Genomic DNA, 21,155 nt, shown 5'->3' on the forward strand with positions numbered 1-21,155 from the left:
AGGTTACTCCTCAAAACCCCACCCCCACTCACCATAAATATCCTTCTCTCCTGCTGTCCATTCAAATGATACAAGGTATCTTGTACATAGAGAGAAAGGGAGAATAGGCAGACTTGCTTCAAAGATTTGGTGACCTTGGATGGGTGGGTTGAATGAAGAAGTGAACCTGGTTTCTGGGAAAGGAGTATCGAGATGAAGATGAGGAAAAGTGAACATGGACCACATTCATAGGTTAGAGAAATACATTTAATAGGTTGAATGGTTTTGAAAAGTGAACTTCGAGCAGTAATTGTTGTTTTTTAAACTGCAAAGAAATTAAAAATGAATGTGGGATTGGAGGCACACTCTGAGCAGAAAAGCACCATAAGCTGCTATGGTGCAACTCAAGATGGTGAATAGAACCTTTAATATGATGATGCTCTTCTTTTGCTAGTTTTTTCGAGTCACCTTTTATTGTAAGTAGCTGATACAGCATTTTTTGCAGCTCTTCAGTTTATGGTTATCATGTGAGAACACTGTTTTCATCATATTTATTATTCTACAAATGTATTTTTAAATGCACTGATGTGGTGTTTGCATGAAATGCAAGATGGCACATCATGGAATGTTTAAACTGAGCATCGCGGAGGATATGTGATATTTGGCACCCAGAGGAGTAGGACACGTAGATCCTATAAGAAGTAAAGACTCTCTAGCAAGGGCCGTCCATACTCTGAGTTTAAACTTTACTTTTTGTGAAATGGTTTATGAAAAACAACACGGCTGCTCCAGGTGAGGCTCGAACTCACAACCTCGGCATGGCTCAGTGCAAGTACTGCTGTATAAGTACCGCGCGCTAACCGATTGCGCCACTGGAGCTCTCTCTTTTCACATCTCCCCAGGTGAGCCATCTACAGCTGACCAAGTAGATGACAGACACTGCTCCATCATTCACTGTGCAAGATCGACTCACATGCTTGCATGTTATCATGACTATTAAAAATACAGTCCAAACGGAATAGATTCTATAATTGTCCTATAACATATGCTCTGTCTATTCAAAACCCCATAGAATTAAATCTTGACAGTTCTGACAAAGTCTAGGGGAATCTTATGAATATTTGTAATTAGCACATAGTAAGAATTTCCCAAAAATGAAATGTAGTTCCCTGATTGGGGGAAGACGTGGAATGTGAGATCTTGCCTCAGCTGTTTTTTTCTTTTTTAGGTACAGTATATTGACACTTCAGTACCTTTTGTGAAGCAAGGTTTCAGATGGGGCTGTAGGGCAGACGAGGTGGCCGAGTGGTTAAGGCGATGGACTGCTAATCCATTGTGCTCTGCACGCGTGGGTTCGAATCCCACCTTCGTCGGAAAGCCATCAGAGTCTCTTTTGATGGCCAGCATTTCTTGTAGTATAATTACACTCTCTTTCAAGACAGAGCCAGGATCCGCTAGATGGGATCATCTGACTGTTCCATTTTAACAAATATGTCAAATAAAGTGAAGTATTTTGTGCGTAATAGAAATTAGATCTTTCATGGAGTTTCCAGAGGATTGCCTTTCACTCACTCCTGGCTTATTAACCAGTTTGGATAAATAGATTGATAAGAAAGCAGCTCTTACTCCTAAAGTTTAGGCCGTCTCAAATGAATGACTGTTAACATATGTCTGCCCCACAGAGACAGATCATTTCTAATAAGTGGGTTCTCTATATGTCACTGATTGCAGACATACTAACTAGAGCTATCGGTATGGTCTTGAATGCGAAAACTCTTATTTTCTCATATGAAAATGTAGTTTTTCATACTTCCAAAAAAAGTGCCTTAAGCATGGTCTTCAATGTGTGCGCGCACGTGGACATTCATATGCAACTACGTTTCCATACAGAGTCTCAAAATCATAGATATATTCATACCTCAGTAAGAATACATGTTGCAATTTACATCCTGCGTGCAGACTGGCCTTGTAGCTCAGTGGCAGAGCACTGGTCTTGTAAACCAGGGGTCATGAGTTCAAGCCTCATCAGGGCCTTTTTACATGAGTCTTTCTGTATGTTGTTTTCAAGTCATTCTTCCCTGGAGTCACACCTTGCTTTAGGATTGCTTATTGCCAAGCTTCCCTTTCCTGCTTTCATATTATCAAGAAAATATCATGAAGATCATTGAATTATAAATTATTGCCTCACCCCTTCCGATCGCCTGACGAACGCCTGACAAACGCCATTCTCACCCTGCCGGGCAAAGCCAAATAAGCCATGCATATTTACAGTTCCTTTGAAAGGCAGAGCGAGGACTAGGACCTCTGTTCCGACTGAATCTGCATCCACAGAAAGGATGTTATAAGGCCCTACAAATTTCACCAAGGAGATGTGAAAGTCTTCCCCCATAAAATACTTTTTTTCCCAGATACCCCGGCTCTTAGGCAAATGAGGTTACTCCTCAAAACCCCACCCACACTCACCATAAATATCCTTCTCTCCTGCTGTCCATTCAAATGATACAAGGTATCTTGTACATAGAGAGAAAGGGAGAATAGGCAGACTTGCTTCAAAGATTTGGTGACCTTGGATGGGTGGGTTGAATGAAGAAGTGAACCTGGTTTCTGGGAAAGGAGTATCGAGATGAAGATGAGGAAAAGTGAACATGGACCACATTCATAGGTTAGAGAAATACATTTAATAGGTTGAATGGTTTTGAAAAGTGAACTTCGAGCAGTAATTGTTGTTTTTTGAACTGCAAAGAAATTAAAAATGAATGTGGGATTGGAGGCACACTCTGAGCAGAAAAGCACCATAAGCTGCTATGGTGCAACTCAAGATGGTGAATAGAACCTTTAATATGATGATGCTCTTCTTTTGCTAGTTTTTTCGAGTCACCTTTTATTGTAAGTAGCTGATACAGCATTTTTTGCAGCTCTTCAGTTTATGGTTATCATGTGAGAACACTGTTTTCATCATATTTATTATTCTACAAATGTATTTTTAAATGCACTGATGTGGTGTTTGCATGAAATGCAAGATGGCACATCATGGAATGTTTAAACTGAGCATCGCGGAGGATATGTGATATTTGGCACCCAGAGGAGTAGGACACGTAGATCCTATAAGAAGTAAAGACTCTCTAGCAAGGGCCGTCCATACTCTGAGTTTAAACTTTACTTTTTGTGAAATGGTTTATGAAAAACAACACGGCTGCTCCAGGTGAGGCTCGAACTCACAACCTCGGCATGGCTCAGACCAAGTACTGCTGTATAAGTACCACGCGCTAACCGATTGCGCCACTGGAGCTCTCTCTTTTCACATCTCCCCAGGTGAGCCATCTACAGCTGACCAAGTAGATGACAGACACTGCTCCATCATTCACTGTGCAAGATCGACTCACATGCTTGCATGTTATCATGACTATTAAAAATACAGTCCAAACGGAATAGATTCTATAATTGTCCTATAACATATGCTCTGTCTATTCAAAACCCCATAGAATTATATCTTGACAGTTCTGACAAAGTCTAGGGGAATCTTATGAATATTTGTAATTAGCACATAGTAAGAATTTCCCAAAAATGAAATGTAGGTCCCTGATTGGGGGAAGACGTGGAATGTGAGATCTTGCCTCAGCTGTTTTTTTCTTTTTTAGGTACAGTATATTGACACTTCAGTACCTTTTGTGAAGCAAGGTTTCAGATGGGGCTGTAGGGCAGACGAGGTGGCCGAGTGGTTAAGGCGATGGACTGCTAATCCATTGTGCTCTGCACGCGTGGGTTCGAATCCCACCTTCGTCGGAAAGCCATCAGAGTCTCTTTTGATGGCCAGCATTTCTTGTAGTATAATTACACTCTCTTTCAAGACAGAGCCAGGATCCGCTAGATGGGATCATCTGACTGTTCCATTTTAACAAATATGTCAAATAAAGTGAAGTATTTTGTGCGTAATAGAAATTAGATCTTTCATGGAGTTTCCAGAGGATTGCCTTTCACTCACTCCTGGCTTATTAACCAGTTTGGATAAATAGATTGATAAGAAAGCAGCTCTTACTCCTAAAGTTTAGGCCGTCTCAAATGAATGACTGTTAACATATGTCTGCCCCACAGAGACAGATCATTTCTAATAAGTGGGTTCTCTATATGTCACTGATTGCAGACATACTAACTAGAGCTATCGGTATGGTCTTGAATGCGAAAACTCTTATTTTCTCATATGAAAATGTAGTTTTTCATACTTCCAAAAAAAGTGCCTTAAGCATGGTCTTCAATGTGTGCGCGCACGTGGACATTCATATGCAACTACGTTTCCATACAGAGTCTCAAAATCATAGATATATTCATACCTCAGTAAGAATACATGTTGCAATTTACATCCTGCGTGCAGACTGGCCTTGTAGCTCAGTGGCAGAGCACTGGTCTTGTAAACCAGGGGTCATGAGTTCAAGCCTCATCTGGGCCTTTTTACATGAGTCTTTCTGTATGTTGTTTTCAAGTCATTCTTCCCTGGAGTCACACCTTGCTTTAGGATTGCTTATTGCCAAGCTTCCCTTTCCTGCTTTCATATTATCAAGAAAATATCATGAAGATCATTGAATTATAAATTATTGCCTCACCCCTTCCGATCGCCTGACAAACGCCTGACAAACGCCATTCTCACCCTGCCGGGCAAAGCCAAATAAGCCATGCATATTTACAGTTCCTTTGAAAGGCAGAGCGAGGACTAGGACCTCTGTTCCGACTGAATCTGCATCCACAGAAAGGATGTTATAAGGCCCTACAAATTTCACCAAGGAGATGTGAAAGTCTTCCCCCATAAAATACTTTTTTTCCCAGATACCCCGGCTCTTAGGCAAATGAGGTTACTCCTCAAAACCCCACCCCCACTCACCATAAATATCCTTCTCTCCTGCTGTCCATTCAAATGATACAAGGTATCTTGTACATAGAGAGAAAGGGAGAATAGGCAGACTTGCTTCAAAGATTTGGTGACCTTGGATGGGTGGGTTGAATGAAGAAGTGAACCTGGTTTCTGGGAAAGGAGTATCGAGATGAAGATGAGGAAAAGTGAACATGGACCACATTCATAGGTTAGAGAAATACATTTAATAGGTTGAATGGTTTTGAAAAGTGAACTTCGAGCAGTAATTGTTGTTTTTTAAACTGCAAAGAAATTAAAAATGAATGTGGGATTGGAGGCACACTCTGAGCAGAAAAGCACCATAAGCTGCTATGGTGCAACTCAAGATGGTGAATAGAACCTATAATATGATGATGCTCTTCCTTTGCTAGTTTTTTCGAGTCACCTTTTATTGTAAGTAGCTGATACAGCATTTTTTGCAGCTCTTCAGTTTATGGTTATCATGTGAGAACACTGTTTTCATCATATTTATTATTCTACAAATGTATTTTTAAATGCACTGATGTGGTGTTTGCATGAAATGCAAGATGGCACATCATGGAATGTTTAAACTGAGCATCGCGGAGGATATGTGATATTTGGCACCCAGAGGAGTAGGACACGTAGATCCTATAAGAAGTAAAGACTCTCTAGCAAGGGCCGTCCATACTCTGAGTTTAAACTTTACTTTTTGTGAAATGGTTTATGAAAAACAACACGGCTGCTCCAGGTGAGGCTCGAACTCACAACCTCGGCATGGCTCAGTGCAAGTACTGCTGTATAAGTACCGCGCGCTAACCGATTGCGCCACTGGAGCTCTCTCTTTTCACATCTCCCCAGGTGAGCCATCTACAGCTGACCAAGTAGATGACAGACACTGCTCCATCATTCACTGTGCAAGATCGACTCACATGCTTGCATGTTATCATGACTATTAAAAATACAGTCCAAACGGAATAGATTCTATAATTGTCCTATAACATATGCTCTGTCTATTCAAAACCCCATAGAATTATATCTTGACAGTTCTGACAAAGTCTAGGGGAATCTTATGAATATTTGTAATTAGCACATAGTAAGAATTTCCCAAAAATGAAATGTAGGTCCCTGATTGGGGGAAGACGTGGAATGTGAGATCTTGCCTCAGCTGTTTTTTTCTTTTTTAGGTACAGTATATTGACACTTCAGTACCTTTTGTGAAGCAAGGTTTCAGATGGGGCTGTAGGGCAGACGAGGTGGCCGAGTGGTTAAGGCGATGGACTGCTAATCCATTGTGCTCTGCACGCGTGGGTTCGAATCCCACCTTCGTCGGAAAGCCATCAGAGTCTCTTTTGATGGCCAGCATTTCTTGTAGTATAATTACACTCTCTTTCAAGACAGAGCCAGGATCCGCTAGATGGGATCATCTGACTGTTCCATTTTAACAAATATGTCAAATAAAGTGAAGTATTTTGTGCGTAATAGAAATTAGATCTTTCATGGAGTTTCCAGAGGATTGCCTTTCACTCACTCCTGGCTTATTAACCAGTTTGGATAAATAGATTGATAAGAAAGCAGCTCTTACTCCTAAAGTTTAGGCCGTCTCAAATGAATGACTGTTAACATATGTCTGCCCCACAGAGACAGATCATTTCTAATAAGTGGGTTCTCTATATGTCACTGATTGCAGACATACTAACTAGAGCTATCGGTATGGTCTTGAATGCGAAAACTCTTATTTTCTCATATGAAAATGTAGTTTTTCATACTTCCAAAAAAAGTGCCTTAAGCATGGTCTTCAATGTGTGCGCGCACGTGGACATTCATATGCAACTACGTTTCCATACAGAGTCTCAAAATCATAGATATATTCATACCTCAGTAAGAATACATGTTGCAATTTACATCCTGCGTGCAGACTGGCCTTGTAGCTCAGTGGCAGAGCACTGGTCTTGTAAACCAGGGGTCATGAGTTCAAGCCTCATCTGGGCCTTTTTACATGAGTCTTTCTGTATGTTGTTTTCAAGTCATTCTTCCCTGGAGTCACACCTTGCTTTAGGATTGCTTATTGCCAAGCTTCCCTTTCCTGCTTTCATATTATCAAGAAAATATCATGAAGATCATTGAATTATAAATTATTGCCTCACCCCTTCCGATCGCCTGACAAACGCCTGACAAACGCCATTCTCACCCTGCCGGGCAAAGCCAAATAAGCCATGCATATTTACAGTTCCTTTGAAAGGCAGAGCGAGGACTAGGACCTCTGTTCCGACTGAATCTGCATCCACAGAAAGGATGTTATAAGGCCCTACAAATTTCACCAAGGAGATGTGAAAGTCTTCCCCCATAAAATACTTTTTTTCCCAGATACCCCGGCTCTTAGGCAAATGAGGTTACTCCTCAAAACCCCACCCCCACTCACCATAAATATCCTTCTCTCCTGCTGTCCATTCAAATGATACAAGGTATCTTGTACATAGAGAGAAAGGGAGAATAGGCAGACTTGCTTCAAAGATTTGGTGACCTTGGATGGGTGGGTTGAATGAAGAAGTGAACCTGGTTTCTGGGAAAGGAGTATCGAGATGAAGATGAGGAAAAGTGAACATGGACCACATTCATAGGTTAGAGAAATACATTTAATAGGTTGAATGGTTTTGAAAAGTGAACTTCGAGCAGTAATTGTTGTTTTTTAAACTGCAAAGAAATTAAAAATGAATGTGGGATTGGAGGCACACTCTGAGCAGAAAAGCACCATAAGCTGCTATGGTGCAACTCAAGATGGTGAATAGAACCTATAATATGATGATGCTCTTCCTTTGCTAGTTTTTTCGAGTCACCTTTTATTGTAAGTAGCTGATACAGCATTTTTTGCAGCTCTTCAGTTTATGGTTATCATGTGAGAACACTGTTTTCATCATATTTATTATTCTACAAATGTATTTTTAAATGCACTGATGTGGTGTTTGCATGAAATGCAAGATGGCACATCATGGAATGTTTAAACTGAGCATCGCGGAGGATATGTGATATTTGGCACCCAGAGGAGTAGGACACGTAGATCCTATAAGAAGTAAAGACTCTCTAGCAAGGGCCGTCCATACTCTGAGTTTAAACTTTACTTTTTGTGAAATGGTTTATGAAAAACAACACGGCTGCTCCAGGTGAGGCTCGAACTCACAACCTCGGCATGGCTCAGTGCAAGTACTGCTGTATAAGTACCGCGCGCTAACCGATTGCGCCACTGGAGCTCTCTCTTTTCACATCTCCCCAGGTGAGCCATCTACAGCTGACCAAGTAGATGACAGACACTGCTCCATCATTCACTGTGCAAGATCGACTCACATGCTTGCATGTTATCATGACTATTAAAAATACAGTCCAAACGGAATAGATTCTATAATTGTCCTATAACATATGCTCTGTCTATTCAAAACCCCATAGAATTATATCTTGACAGTTCTGACAAAGTCTAGGGGAATCTTATGAATATTTGTAATTAGCACATAGTAAAAATTTCCCAAAAATGAAATGTAGGTCCCTGATTGGGGGAAGACGTGGAATGTGAGATCTTGCCTCAGCTGTTTTTTTCTTTTTTAGGTACAGTATATTGACACTTCAGTACCTTTTGTGAAGCAAGGTTTCAGATGGGGCTGTAGGGCAGACGAGGTGGCCGAGTGGTTAAGGCGATGGACTGCTAATCCATTGTGCTCTGCACGCGTGGGTTCGAATCCCACCTTCGTCGGAAAGCCATCAGAGTCTCTTTTGATGGCCAGCATTTCTTGTAGTATAATTACACTCTCTTTCAAGACAGAGCCAGGATCCGCTAGATGGGATCATCTGACTGTTCCATTTTAACAAATATGTCAAATAAAGTGAAGTATTTTGTGCGTAATAGAAATTAGATCTTTCATGGAGTTTCCAGAGGATTGCCTTTCACTCACTCCTGGCTTATTAACCAGTTTGGATAAATAGATTGATAAGAAAGCAGCTCTTACTCCTAAAGTTTAGGCCGTCTCAAATGAATGACTGTTAACATATGTCTGCCCCACAGAGACAGATCATTTCTAATAAGTGGGTTCTCTATATGTCACTGATTGCAGACATACTAACTAGAGCTATCGGTATGGTCTTGAATGCGAAAACTCTTATTTTCTCATATGAAAATGTAGTTTTTCATACTTCCAAAAAAAGTGCCTTAAGCATGGTCTTCAATGTGTGCGCGCACGTGGACATTCATATGCAACTACGTTTCCATACAGAGTCTCAAAATCATAGATATATTCATACCTCAGTAAGAATACATTTTGCAATTTACATCCTGCGTGCAGACTGGCCTTGTAGCTCAGTGGCAGAGCACTGGTCTTGTAAACCAGGGGTCATGAGTTCAAGCCTCATCAGGGCCTTTTTACATGAGTCTTTCTGTATGTTGTTTTCAAGTCATTCTTCCCTGGAGTCACACCTTGCTTTAGGATTGCTTATTGCCAAGCTTCCCTTTCCTGCTTTCATATTATCAAGAAAATATCATGAAGATCATTGAATTATAAATTATTGCCTCACCCCTTCCGATCGCCTGACAAACGCCTGACAAACGCCATTCTCACCCTGCCGGGCAAAGCCAAATAAGCCATGCATATTTACAGTTCCTTTGAAAGGCAGAGCGAGGACTAGGACCTCTGTTCCGACTGAATCTGCATCCACAGAAAGGATGTTATAAGGCCCTACAAATTTCACCAAGGAGATGTGAAAGTCTTCCCCCATAAAATACTTTTTTTCCCAGATACCCCGGCTCTTAGGCAAATGAGGTTACTCCTCAAAACCCCACCCCCACTCACCATAAATATCCTTCTCTCCTGCTGTCCATTCAAATGATACAAGGTATCTTGTACATAGAGAGAAAGGGAGAATAGGCAGACTTGCTTCAAAGATTTGGTGACCTTGGATGGGTGGGTTGAATGAAGAAGTGAACCTGGTTTCTGGGAAAGGAGTATCGAGATGAAGATGAGGAAAAGTGAACATGGACCACATTCATAGGTTAGAGAAATACATTTAATAGGTTGAATGGTTTTGAAAAGTGAACTTCGAGCAGTAATTGTTGTTTTTTAAACTGCAAAGAAATTAAAAATGAATGTGGGATTGGAGGCACACTCTGAGCAGAAAAGCACCATAAGCTGCTATGGTGCAACTCAAGATGGTGAATAGAACCTTTAATATGATGATGCTCTTCTTTTGCTAGTTTTTTCGAGTCACCTTTTATTGTAAGTAGCTGATACAGCATTTTTTGCAGCTCTTCAGTTTATGGTTATCATGTGAGAACACTGTTTTCATCATATTTATTATTCTACAAATGTATTTTTAAATGCACTGATGTGGTGTTTGCATGAAATGCAAGATGGCACATCATGGAATGTTTAAACTGAGCATCGCGGAGGATATGTGATATTTGGCACCCAGAGGAGTAGGACACGTAGATCCTATAAGAAGTAAAGACTCTCTAGCAAGGGCCGTCCATACTCTGAGTTTAAACTTTACTTTTTGTGAAATGGTTTATGAAAAACAACACGGCTGCTCCAGGTGAGGCTCGAACTCACAACCTCGGCATGGCTCAGTGCAAGTACTGCTGTATAAGTACCGCGCGCTAACCGATTGCGCCACTGGAGCTCTCTCTTTTCACATCTCCCCAGGTGAGCCATCTACAGCTGACCAAGTAGATGACAGACACTGCTCCATCATTCACTGTGCAAGATCGACTCACATGCTTGCATGTTATCATGACTATTAAAAATACAGTCCAAACGGAATAGATTCTATAATTGTCCTATAACATATGCTCTGTCTATTCAAAACCCCATAGAATTAAATCTTGACAGTTCTGACAAAGTCTAGGGGAATCTTATGAATATTTGTAATTAGCACATAGTAAGAATTTCCCAAAAATGAAATGTAGTTCCCTGATTGGGGGAAGACGTGGAATGTGAGATCTTGCCTCAGCTGTTTTTTTCTTTTTTAGGTACAGTATATTGACACTTCAGTACCTTTTGTGAAGCAAGGTTTCAGATGGGGCTGTAGGGCAGACGAGGTGGCCGAGTGGTTAAGGCGATGGACTGCTAATCCATTGTGCTCTGCACGCGTGGGTTCGAATCCCACCTTCGTCGGAAAGCCATCAGAGTCTCTTTTGATGGCCAGCATTTCTTGTAGTATAATTACACTCTCTTTCAAGACAGAGCCAGGATCCGCTAGATGGGATCATCTGACTGTTCCATTTTAACAAATATGTCAAATAAAGTGAAGTATTTTGTGCGTAATAGAAATTAGATCTTTCATGGAGTTTCCAGAGGATTGCCTTTCACTCACTCCTGGCTTATTAACCAGTTTGGATAAATAGATTGATAAGAAAGCAGCTCTTACTCCTAAAGTTTAGGCCGTCTCAAATGAATGACTGTTAACATATGTCTGCCCCACAGAGACAGATCACTTCTAATAAGTGGGTTCTCTATATGTCACTGATTGCAGACATACTAACTAGAGCTATCGGTATGGTCTTGAATGCGAAAACTCTTATTTTCTCATATGAAAATGTAGTTTTTCATACTTCCAGAAAAAGTGCCTTAAGCATGGTCTTCAATGTGTGCGCGCACGTGGACATTCATATGCAACTACGTTTCCATACAGAGTCTCAAAATCATAGATATATTCATACCTCAGTAAGAATACATGTTGCAATTTACATCCTGCGTGCAGACTGGCCTTGTAGCTCAGTGGCAGAGCACTGGTCTTGTAAACCAGGGGTCATGAGTTCAAGCCTCATCAGGGCCTTTTTACATGAGTCTTTCTGTATGTTGTTTTCAAGTCATTCTTCCCTGGAGTCACACCTTGCTTTAGGATTGCTTATTGCCAAGCTTTCCTTTCCTGCTTTCATATTATCAAGAAAATATCATGAAGATCATTGAATTATAAATTATTGCCTCACCCCTTCCGATCGCCTGACGAACGCCTGACAAATGCCATTCTCACCCTGCCGGGCAAAGCCAAATAAGCCATGCATATTTACAGTTCCTTTGAAAGGCAGAGCGAGGACTAGGACCTCTGTTCCGACTGAATCTGCATCCACAGAAAGGATGTTATAAGGCCCTACAAATTTCACCAAGGAGATGTGAAAGTCTTCCCCCATAAAATACTTTTTTTCCCAGATACCCCGGCTCTTAGGCAAATGAGGTTACTCCTCAAAACCCCACCCCCACTCACCATAAATATCCTTCTCTCCTGCTGTCCATTCAAATGATACAAGGTATCTTGTACATAGAGAGAAAGGGAGAATAGGCAGACTTGCTTCAAAGATTTGGTGACCTTGGATGGGTGGGTTGAATGAAGAAGTGAACCTGGTTTCTGGGAAAGGAGTATCGAGATGAAGATGAGGAAAAGTGAACATGGACCACATTCATAGGTTAGAGAAATACATTTAATAGGTTGAATGGTTTTGAAAAGTGAACTTCGAGCAGTAATTGTTGTTTTTTAAACTGCAAAGAAATTAAAAATGAATGTGGGATTGGAGGCACACTCTGAGCAGAAAAGCACCATAAGCTGCTATGGTGCAACTCAAGATGGTGAATAGAACCTATAATATGATGATGCTCTTCTTTTGCTAGTTTTTTCGAGTCACCTTTTATTGTAAGTAGCTGATACAGCATTTTTTGCAGCTCTTCAGTTTATGGTTATCATGTGAGAACACTGTTTTCATCATATTTATTATTCTACAAATGTATTTTTAAATGCACTGATGTGGTGTTTGCATGAAATGCAAGATGGCACATCATGGAATGTTTAAACTGAGCATCGCGGAGGATATGTGATATTTGGCACCCAGAGGAGTAGGACACGTAGATCCTATAAGAAGTAAAGACTCTCTAGCAAGGGCCGTCCATACTCTGAGTTTAAACTTTACTTTTTGTGAAATGGTTTATGAAAAACAACACGGCTGCTCCAAGTGAGGCTCGAACTCACAACCTCGGCATGGCTCAGTGCAAGTACTGCTGTATAAGTACCGCGCGCTAACCGATTGCGCCACTGGAGCTCTCTATTTTCACATCTCCCCAAGTGAGCCATCTACAGCTGACCAAGTAGATGACAGACACTGCTCCATCATTCACTGTGCAAGATCGACTCACATGCTAGCATGTTATCATGACTATTAAAAATACAGTCCAAACGGAATAGATTCTATAATTGTCCTATAACATATGCTCTGTCTATTCAAAACCCCATAGAATTATATCTTGACAGTTCTGACAAAGTCTAGGGGAATCTTATGAATATTTGTAATTAGCACATAGTAAGAATTTCCCAAAAATGAAATGTAGGTCCCTGATTGGGGGAAGACGTGGAATGTGAGATCTTGCCTCAGCTGTTTTTTTCTTTTTTAGGTACAGTATATTGACACTTCAGTACCTTTTGTGAAGCAAGGTTTCAGATGGGGCTGTAGGGCAGACGAGGTGGCCGAGTGGTTAAGGCGATGGACTGCTAATCCATTGTGCTCTGCACGCGTGGGTTCGAATCCCACCTTCGTCGGAAAGCCATCAGAGTCTCTTTTGATGGCCAGCATTTCTTGTAGTATAATTACACTCTCTTTCAAGACAGAGCCAGGATCTGCTAGATGGGATCATCTGACTGTTCCATTTTAACAAATATGTCAAATAAAGTGAAGTATTTTGTGCGTAATAGAAATTAGATCTTTCATGGAGTTTCCAGAGGATTGCCTTTCACTCACTCCTGGCTTATTAACCAGTTTGGATAAATAGATTGATAAGAAAGCAGCTCTTACTCCTAAAGTTTAGGCCGTCTCAAATGAATGACTGTTAACATATGTCTGCCCCACAGAGACAGATCACTTCTAATAAGTGGGTTCTCTATATGTCACTGATTGCAGACATACTAACTAGAGCTATCGGTATGGTCTTGAATGCGAAAACTCTTATTTTCTCATATGAAAATGTAGTTTTTCATACTTCCAAAAAAAGTGCCTTAAGCATGGTCTTCAATGTGTGCGCGCACGTGGACATTCATATGCAACTACGTTTCCATACAGAGTCTCAAAATCATAGATATATTCATACCTCAGTAAGAATACATGTTGCAATTTACATCCTGCGTGCAGACTGGCCTTGTAGCTCAGTGGCAGAGCACTGGTCTTGTAAACCAGGGGTTATGAGTTCAAGCCTCATCAGGGCCTTTTTACATGACTCTTTCTGTATGTTGTTTTCAAGTCATAGTTCCCTGGAGTCACACCTTGCTTTAGGATTGCTTATTGCCAAGCTTCCCTTTCCTGCTTTCATATTATCAAGAAAATATCATGAAGATCATTGAATTATAAATTATTGCCTCACCCCTTCCGATCGCCTGACGAACGCCTGACAAACGCCATTCTCACCCTGCCGGGCAAAGCCAAATAAGCCATGCATATTTACAGTTCCTTTGAAAGGCAGAGCGAGGACTAGGACCTCTGTTCCGACTGAATCTGCATCCACAGAAAGGATGTTATAAGGCCCTACAAATTTCACCAAGGAGATGTGAAAGTCTTCCCCCATAAAATACTTTTTTTCCCAGATACCCCGGCTCTTAGGCAAATGAGGTTACTCCTCAAAACCCCACCCACACTCACCATAAATATCCTTCTCTCCTGCTGTCCATTCAAATGATACAAGGTATCTTGTACATAGAGAGAAAGGGAGAATAGGCAGACTTGCTTCAAAGATTTGGTGACCTTGGATGGGTGGGTTGAATGAAGAAGTGAACCTGGTTTCTGGGAAAGGAGTATCGAGATGAAGATGAGGAAAAGTGAACATGGACCACATTCATAGGTTAGAGAAATACATTTAATAGGTTGAATGGTTTTGAAAAGTGAACTTCGAGCAGTAATTGTTGTTTTTTGAACTGCAAAGAAATTAAAAATGAATGTGGGATTGGAGGCACACTCTGAGCAGAAAAGCACCATAAGCTGCTATGGTGCAACTCAAGATGGTGAATAGAACCTTTAATATGATGATGCTCTTCTTTTGCTAGTTTTTTCGAGTCACCTTTTATTGTAAGTAGCTGATACAGCATTTTTTGCAGCTCTTCAGTTTATGGTTATCATGTGAGAACACTGTTTTCATCATATTTATTATTCTACAAATGTATTTTTAAATGCACTGATGTGGTGTTTGCATGAAATGCAAGATGGCACATCATGGAATGTTTAAACTGAGCATCGCGGAGGATATGTGATATTTGGCACCCAGAGGAGTAGGACACGTAGATCCTATAAGAAGTAAAGACTCTCTAGCAAGGGCCGTCCATACTCTGAGTTTAAACTTTACTTTTTGTGAAATGGTTTATGAAAAACAACACGGCTGCTCCAGGTGAGGCTCGAACTCACAACCTCGGCATGGCTCAGACCAAGTACTGCTGTATAAGTACCGCGCGCTAACCGATTGCGCCACTGGAGCTCTCTCTTTTCACATCTCCCCAGGTGAGCCATCTACAGCTGACCAAGTAGATGACAGACACTGCTCCATCATTCACTGTGCAAGATCGACTCACATGCTTGCATGTTATCATGACTATTAAAAATACAGTCCAAACGGAATAGATTCTATAATTGTCCTATAACATATGCTCTGTCTATTCAAAACCCCATAGAATTATATCTTGACAGTTCTGACAAAGTCTAGGGGAATCTTATGAATATTTGTAATTAGCACATAGTAAGAATTTCCCAAAAATGAAATGTAGGTCCCTGATTGGGGGAAGACGTGGAATGTGAGATCTTGCCTCAGCTGTTTTTTTCTTTTTTAGGTACAGTATATTGACACTTCAGTACCTTTTGTGAAGCAAGGTTTCAGATGGGGCTGTAGGGCAGACGAGGTGGCCGAGTGGTTAAGGCGATGGACTGCTAATCCATTGTGCTCTGCACGCGTGGGTTCGAATCCCACCTTCGTCGGAAAGCCATCAGAGTCTCTTTTGATGGCCAGCATTTCTTGTAGTATAATTACACTCTCTTTCAAGACAGAGCCAGGATCCGCTAGATGGGATCATCTGACTGTTCCATTTTAACAAATATGTCAAATAAAGTGAAGTATTTTGTGCGTAATAGAAATTAGATCTTTCATGGAGTTTCCAGAGGATTGCCTTTCACTCACTCCTGGCTTATTAACCAGTTTGGATAAATAGATTGATAAGAAAGCAGCTCTTACTCCTAAAGTTTAGGCCGTCTCAAATGAATGACTGTTAACATATGTCTGCCCCACAGAGACAGATCACTTCAAATAAGTGGGTTCTCTATATGTCACTGATTGCAGACATACTAACTAGAGCTATCGGTATGGTCTTGAATGCGAAAACTCTTATTTTCTCATATGAAAATGTAGTTTTTCATACTTCCAAAAAAAGTGCCTTAAGCATGGTCTTCAATGTGTGCGCGCACGTGGACATTCATATGCAACTACGTTTCCATACAGAGTCTCAAAATCATAGATATATTCATACCTCAGTAAGAATACATGTTGCAATTTACATCCTGCGTGCAGACTGGCCTTGTAGCTCAGTGGCAGAGCACTGGTCTTGTAAACCAGGGGTCATGAGTTCAAGCCTCATCAGGGCCTTTTTACATGAGTCTTTCTGTATGTTGTTTTCAAGTCATAGTTCCCTGGAGTCACACCTTGCTTTAGGATTGCTTATTGCCAAGCTTCCCTTTCCTGCTTTCATATTATCAAGAAAATATCATGAAGATCATTGAATTATAAATTATTGCCTCACCCCTTCCGATCGCCTGACGAACGCCTGACAAATGCCATTCTCACCCTGCCGGGCAAAGCCAAATAAGCCATGCATATTTACAGTTCCTTTGAAAGGCAGAGCGAGGACTAGGACCTCTGTTCCGACTGAATCTGCATCCACAGAAAGGATGTTATAAGGCCCTACAAATTTCACCAAGGAGATGTGAAAGTCTTCCTCCATAAAATACTTTTTTTCCCAGATACCCCGGCTCTTAGGCAAATGAGGTTACTCCTCAAAACCCCACCCCCACTCACCATAAATATCCTTCTCTCCTGCTGTCCATTCAAATGATACAAGGTATCTTGTACATAGAGAGAAAGGGAGAATAGGCAGACTTGCTTCAAAGATTTGGTGACCTTGGATGGGTGGGTTGAATGAAGAAGTGAACCTGGTTTCTGGGAAAGGAGTATCGAGATGAAGATGAGGAAAAGTGAACATGGACCACATTCATAGGTTAGAGAAATACATTTAATAGGTTGAATGGTTTTGAAAAGTGAACTTCGAGCAGTAATTGTTGTTTTTTAAACTGCAAAGAAATTAAAAATGAATGTGGGATTGGAGGCACACTCTGAGCAGAAAAGCACCATAAGCTGCTATGGTGCAACTCAAGATGGTGAATAGAACCTATAATATGATGATGCTCTTCTTTTGCTAGTTTTTTCGAGTCACCTTTTATTGTAAGTAGCTGATACAGCATTTTTTGCAGCTCTTCAGTTTATGGTTATCATGTGAGAACACTGTTTTCATCATATTTATTATTCTACAAATGTATTTTTAAATGCACTGATGTGGTGTTTGCATGAAATGCAAGATGGCACATCATGGAATGTTTAAACTGAGCATCGCGGAGGATATGTGATATTTGGCACCCAGAGGAGTAGGACACGTAGATCCTATAAGAAGTAAAGACTCTCTAGCAAGGGCCGTCCATACTCTGAGTTTAAACTTTACTTTTTGTGAAATGGTTTATGAAAAACAACACGGCTGCTCCAAGTGAGGCTCGAACTCACAACCTCGGCATGGCTCAGTGCAAGTACTGCTGTATAAGTACCGCGCGCTAACCGATTGCGCCACTGGAGCTCTCTATTTTCACATCTCCCCAGGTGAGCCATCTACAGCTGACCAAGTAGATGACAGACACTGCTCCATCATTCACTGTGCAAGATCGACTCACATGCTAGCATGTTATCATGACTATTAAAAATACAGTCCAAACGGAATAGATTCTATAATTGTCCTATAACATATGCTCTGTCTATTCAAAACCCCATAGAATTATATCTTGACAGTTCTGACAAAGTCTAGGGGAATCTTATGAATATTTGTAATTAGCACATAGTAAGAATTTCCCAAAAATGAAATGTAGGTCCCTGATTGGGGGAAGACGTGGAATGTGAGATCTTGCCTCAGCTGTTTTTTTCTTTTTTAGGTACAGTATATTGACACTTCAGTACCTTTTGTGAAGCAAGGTTTCAGATGGGGCTGTAGGGCAGACGAGGTGGCCGAGTGGTTAAGGCGATGGACTGCTAATCCTTTGTGCTCTGCACGCGTGGGTTCGAATCCCACCTTCGTCGGAAAGCCATCAGAGTCTCTTTTGATGGCCAGCATTTCTTGTAGTATAATTACACTCTCTTTCAAGACAGAGCCAGGATCCGCTAGATGGGATCATCTGACTGTTCCATTTTAACAAATATGTCAAATAAAGTGAAGTATTTTGTGCGTAATAGAAATTAGATCTTTCATGGAGTTTCCAGAGGATTGCCTTTCACTCACTCCTGGCTTATTAACCAGTTTGGATAAATAGATTGATAAGAAAGCAGCTCTTACTCCTAAAGTTTAGGCCGTCTCAAATGAATGACTGTTAACATATGTCTGCCCCACAGAGACAGATCATTTCTAATAAGTGGGTTCTCTATATGTCACTGATTGCAGACATACTAACTAGAGCTATCGGTATGGTCTTGAATGCGAAAACTCTTATTTTCTCATATGAAAATGTAGTTTTTCATACTTCCAAAAAAAGTGCCTTAAGCATGGTCTTCAATGTGTGCGCGCACGTGGACATTCATATGCAACTACGTTTCCATACAGAGTCTCAAAATCATAGATATATTCATACCTCAGTAAGAATACATGTTGCAATTTACATCCTGCGTGCAGACTGGCCTTGTAGCTCAGTGGCAGAGCACTGGTCTTGTAAACCAGGGGTCATGAGTTCAAGCCTCATCAGGGCCTTTTTACATGAGTCTTTCTGTATGTTGTTTTCAAGTCATTCTTCCCTGGAGTCACACCTTGCTTTAGGATTGCTTATTGCCAAGCTTCCCTTTCCTGCTTTCATATTATCAAGAAAATATCATGAAGATCATTGAATTATAAATTATTGCCTCACCCCTTCCGATCGCCTGACAAATGCCATTCTCACCCTGCCGGGCAAAGCCAAATAAGCCATGCATATTTACAGTTCCTTTGAAAGGCAGAGCGAGGACTAGGACCTCTGTTCCGACTGAATCTGCATCCACAGAAAGGATGTTATAAGGCCCTACAAATTTCACCAAGGAGATGTGAAAGTCTTCCTCCATAAAATACTTTTTTTCCCAGATACCCCGGCTCTTAGGCAAATGAGGTTACTCCTCAAAACCCCACCCCCACTCACCATAAATATCCTTCTCTCCTGCTGTCCATTCAAATGATACAAGGTATCTTGTACATAGAGAGAAAGGGAGAATAGGCAGACTTGCTTCAAAGATTTGGTGACCTTGGATGGGTGGGTTGAATGAAGAAGTGAACCTGGTTTCTGGGAAAGGAGTATCGAGATGAAGATGAGGAAAAGTGAACATGGACCACATTCATAGGTTAGAGAAATACATTTAATAGGTTGAATGGTTTTGAAAAGTGAACTTCGAGCAGTAATTGTTGTTTTTTAAACTGCAAAGAAATTAAAAATGAATGTGGGATTGGAGGCACACTCTGAGCAGAAAAGCACCATAAGCTGCTATGGTGCAACTCAAGATGGTGAATAGAACCTATAATATGATGATGCTCTTCTTTTGCTAGTTTTTTCGAGTCACCTTTTATTGTAAGTAGCTGATACAGCATTTTTTGCAGCTCTTCAGTTTATGGTTATCATGTGAGAACACTGTTTTCATCATATTTATTATTCTACAAATGTATTTTTAAATGCACTGATGTGGTGTTTGCATGAAATGCAAGATGGCACATCATGGAATGTTTAAACTCAGCATCGCGGAGGATATGTGATATTTGGCACCCAGAGGAGTAGGACACGTAGATCCTATAAGAAGTAAAGACTCTCTAGCAAGGGCCGTCCATACTCTGAGTTTAAACTTTACTTTTTGTGAAATGGTTTATGAAAAACAACACGGCTGCTCCAAGTGAGGCTCGAACTCACAACCTCGGCATGGCTCAGTGCAAGTACTGCTGTATAAGTACCGCGCGCTAACCGATTGCGCCACTGGAGCTCTCTATTTTCACATCTCCCCAGGTGAGCCATCTACAGCTGACCAAGTAGATGACAGACACTGCTCCATCATTCACTGTGCAAGATCGACTCACATGCTAGCATGTTATCATGACTATTAAAAATACAGTCCAAACGGAATAGATTCTATAATTGTCCTATAACATATGCTCTGTCTATTCAAAACCCCATAGAATTATATCTTGACAGTTCTGACAAAGTCTAGGGGAATCTTATGAATATTTGTAATTAGCACATAGTAAGAATTTCCCAAAAATGAAATGTAGGTCCCTGATTGGGGGAAGACGTGGAATGTGAGATCTTGCCTCAGCTGTTTTTTTCTTTTTTAGGTACAGTATATTGACACTTCAGTACCTTTTGTGAAGCAAGGTTTCAGATGGGGCTGTAGGGCAGACGAGGTGGCCGAGTGGTTAAGGCGATGGACTGCTAATCCTTTGTGCTCTGCACGCGTGGGTTCGAATCCCACCTTCGTCGGAAAGCCATCAGAGTCTCTTTTGATGGCCAGCATTTCTTGTAGTATAATTACACTCTCTTTCAAGACAGAGCCAGGATCCGCTAGATGGGATCATCTGACTGTTCCATTTTAACAAATATGTCAAATAAAGTGAAGTATTTTGTGCGTAATAGAAATTAGATCTTTCATGGAGTTTCCAGAGGATTGCCTTTCACTCACTCCTGGCTTATTAACCAGTTTGGATAAATAGATTGATAAGAAAGCAGCTCTTACTCCTAAAGTTTAGGCCGTCTCAAATGAATGACTGTTAACATATGTCTGCCCCACAGAGACAGATCATTTCTAATAAGTGGGTTCTCTATATGTCACTGATTGCAGACATACTAACTAGAGCTATCGGTATGGTCTTGAATGCGAAAACTCTTATTTTCTCATATGAAAATGTAGTTTTTCATACTTCCAAAAAAAGTGCCTTAAGCATGGTCTTCAATGTGTGCGCGCACGTGGACATTCATATGCAACTACGTTTCCATACAGAGTCTCAAAATCATAGA

The 21,155-nt window shown here is 40.9% G+C and overlaps 21 non-coding genes across 21 annotated transcripts; 12 read left to right on the forward strand and 9 right to left on the reverse strand.

Moving 5' to 3' along the window:
* Window positions 1-763: 763 nt before the first annotated feature.
* On the reverse strand, window positions 764-858 carry TRNAI-UAU (transfer RNA isoleucine (anticodon UAU)). Its single transcript has 2 exons — window positions 821-858; window positions 764-799 (listed from the first exon to the last, which is right to left on the reverse strand). It is a non-coding gene; the product is annotated as a tRNA-Ile (tRNA).
* A 412-nt stretch (window positions 859-1,270) lies between these two features.
* Window positions 1,271-1,352, forward strand: TRNAS-GCU (transfer RNA serine (anticodon GCU)). Its single transcript has one exon. It is a non-coding gene; the product is annotated as a tRNA-Ser (tRNA).
* Window positions 1,353-1,941: 589 nt separating this feature from the next.
* TRNAT-UGU (transfer RNA threonine (anticodon UGU)) lies at window positions 1,942-2,013 on the forward strand. The gene has a single exon. It is a non-coding gene; the product is annotated as a tRNA-Thr (tRNA).
* A 1,160-nt stretch (window positions 2,014-3,173) lies between these two features.
* Window positions 3,174-3,268, reverse strand: TRNAI-UAU (transfer RNA isoleucine (anticodon UAU)). The gene is made up of 2 exons: window positions 3,231-3,268; window positions 3,174-3,209 (listed from the first exon to the last, which is right to left on the reverse strand). It is a non-coding gene; the product is annotated as a tRNA-Ile (tRNA).
* A 412-nt stretch (window positions 3,269-3,680) lies between these two features.
* Window positions 3,681-3,762, forward strand: TRNAS-GCU (transfer RNA serine (anticodon GCU)). Its single transcript has one exon. It is a non-coding gene; the product is annotated as a tRNA-Ser (tRNA).
* A 1,821-nt stretch (window positions 3,763-5,583) lies between these two features.
* On the reverse strand, window positions 5,584-5,678 carry TRNAI-UAU (transfer RNA isoleucine (anticodon UAU)). Its single transcript has 2 exons — window positions 5,641-5,678; window positions 5,584-5,619 (listed from the first exon to the last, which is right to left on the reverse strand). It is a non-coding gene; the product is annotated as a tRNA-Ile (tRNA).
* A 412-nt stretch (window positions 5,679-6,090) lies between these two features.
* Window positions 6,091-6,172, forward strand: TRNAS-GCU (transfer RNA serine (anticodon GCU)). The gene has a single exon. It is a non-coding gene; the product is annotated as a tRNA-Ser (tRNA).
* Window positions 6,173-7,993: 1,821 nt separating this feature from the next.
* On the reverse strand, window positions 7,994-8,088 carry TRNAI-UAU (transfer RNA isoleucine (anticodon UAU)). The gene is made up of 2 exons: window positions 8,051-8,088; window positions 7,994-8,029 (listed from the first exon to the last, which is right to left on the reverse strand). It is a non-coding gene; the product is annotated as a tRNA-Ile (tRNA).
* Window positions 8,089-8,500: 412 nt separating this feature from the next.
* Window positions 8,501-8,582, forward strand: TRNAS-GCU (transfer RNA serine (anticodon GCU)). Its single transcript has one exon. It is a non-coding gene; the product is annotated as a tRNA-Ser (tRNA).
* A 589-nt stretch (window positions 8,583-9,171) lies between these two features.
* Window positions 9,172-9,243, forward strand: TRNAT-UGU (transfer RNA threonine (anticodon UGU)). Its single transcript has one exon. It is a non-coding gene; the product is annotated as a tRNA-Thr (tRNA).
* A 1,160-nt stretch (window positions 9,244-10,403) lies between these two features.
* TRNAI-UAU (transfer RNA isoleucine (anticodon UAU)) lies at window positions 10,404-10,498 on the reverse strand. Its single transcript has 2 exons — window positions 10,461-10,498; window positions 10,404-10,439 (listed from the first exon to the last, which is right to left on the reverse strand). It is a non-coding gene; the product is annotated as a tRNA-Ile (tRNA).
* A 412-nt stretch (window positions 10,499-10,910) lies between these two features.
* TRNAS-GCU (transfer RNA serine (anticodon GCU)) lies at window positions 10,911-10,992 on the forward strand. Its single transcript has one exon. It is a non-coding gene; the product is annotated as a tRNA-Ser (tRNA).
* Window positions 10,993-11,581: 589 nt separating this feature from the next.
* On the forward strand, window positions 11,582-11,653 carry TRNAT-UGU (transfer RNA threonine (anticodon UGU)). The gene has a single exon. It is a non-coding gene; the product is annotated as a tRNA-Thr (tRNA).
* Window positions 11,654-12,813: 1,160 nt separating this feature from the next.
* On the reverse strand, window positions 12,814-12,908 carry TRNAI-UAU (transfer RNA isoleucine (anticodon UAU)). Its single transcript has 2 exons — window positions 12,871-12,908; window positions 12,814-12,849 (listed from the first exon to the last, which is right to left on the reverse strand). It is a non-coding gene; the product is annotated as a tRNA-Ile (tRNA).
* Window positions 12,909-13,320: 412 nt separating this feature from the next.
* On the forward strand, window positions 13,321-13,402 carry TRNAS-GCU (transfer RNA serine (anticodon GCU)). Its single transcript has one exon. It is a non-coding gene; the product is annotated as a tRNA-Ser (tRNA).
* A 1,821-nt stretch (window positions 13,403-15,223) lies between these two features.
* Window positions 15,224-15,318, reverse strand: TRNAI-UAU (transfer RNA isoleucine (anticodon UAU)). The gene is made up of 2 exons: window positions 15,281-15,318; window positions 15,224-15,259 (listed from the first exon to the last, which is right to left on the reverse strand). It is a non-coding gene; the product is annotated as a tRNA-Ile (tRNA).
* Window positions 15,319-15,730: 412 nt separating this feature from the next.
* TRNAS-GCU (transfer RNA serine (anticodon GCU)) lies at window positions 15,731-15,812 on the forward strand. The gene has a single exon. It is a non-coding gene; the product is annotated as a tRNA-Ser (tRNA).
* Window positions 15,813-16,401: 589 nt separating this feature from the next.
* TRNAT-UGU (transfer RNA threonine (anticodon UGU)) lies at window positions 16,402-16,473 on the forward strand. Its single transcript has one exon. It is a non-coding gene; the product is annotated as a tRNA-Thr (tRNA).
* A 1,160-nt stretch (window positions 16,474-17,633) lies between these two features.
* Window positions 17,634-17,728, reverse strand: TRNAI-UAU (transfer RNA isoleucine (anticodon UAU)). The gene is made up of 2 exons: window positions 17,691-17,728; window positions 17,634-17,669 (listed from the first exon to the last, which is right to left on the reverse strand). It is a non-coding gene; the product is annotated as a tRNA-Ile (tRNA).
* Window positions 17,729-18,811: 1,083 nt separating this feature from the next.
* TRNAT-UGU (transfer RNA threonine (anticodon UGU)) lies at window positions 18,812-18,883 on the forward strand. The gene has a single exon. It is a non-coding gene; the product is annotated as a tRNA-Thr (tRNA).
* A 1,149-nt stretch (window positions 18,884-20,032) lies between these two features.
* TRNAI-UAU (transfer RNA isoleucine (anticodon UAU)) lies at window positions 20,033-20,127 on the reverse strand. Its single transcript has 2 exons — window positions 20,090-20,127; window positions 20,033-20,068 (listed from the first exon to the last, which is right to left on the reverse strand). It is a non-coding gene; the product is annotated as a tRNA-Ile (tRNA).
* Window positions 20,128-21,155: the final 1,028 nt, after the last annotated feature.

The sequence above is a fragment of the Triturus cristatus genome, chromosome 12, assembly GCF_964204655.1.
Source record: "Triturus cristatus chromosome 12, aTriCri1.1, whole genome shotgun sequence".
Taxonomy (NCBI): domain Eukaryota; kingdom Metazoa; phylum Chordata; class Amphibia; order Caudata; family Salamandridae; genus Triturus; species Triturus cristatus.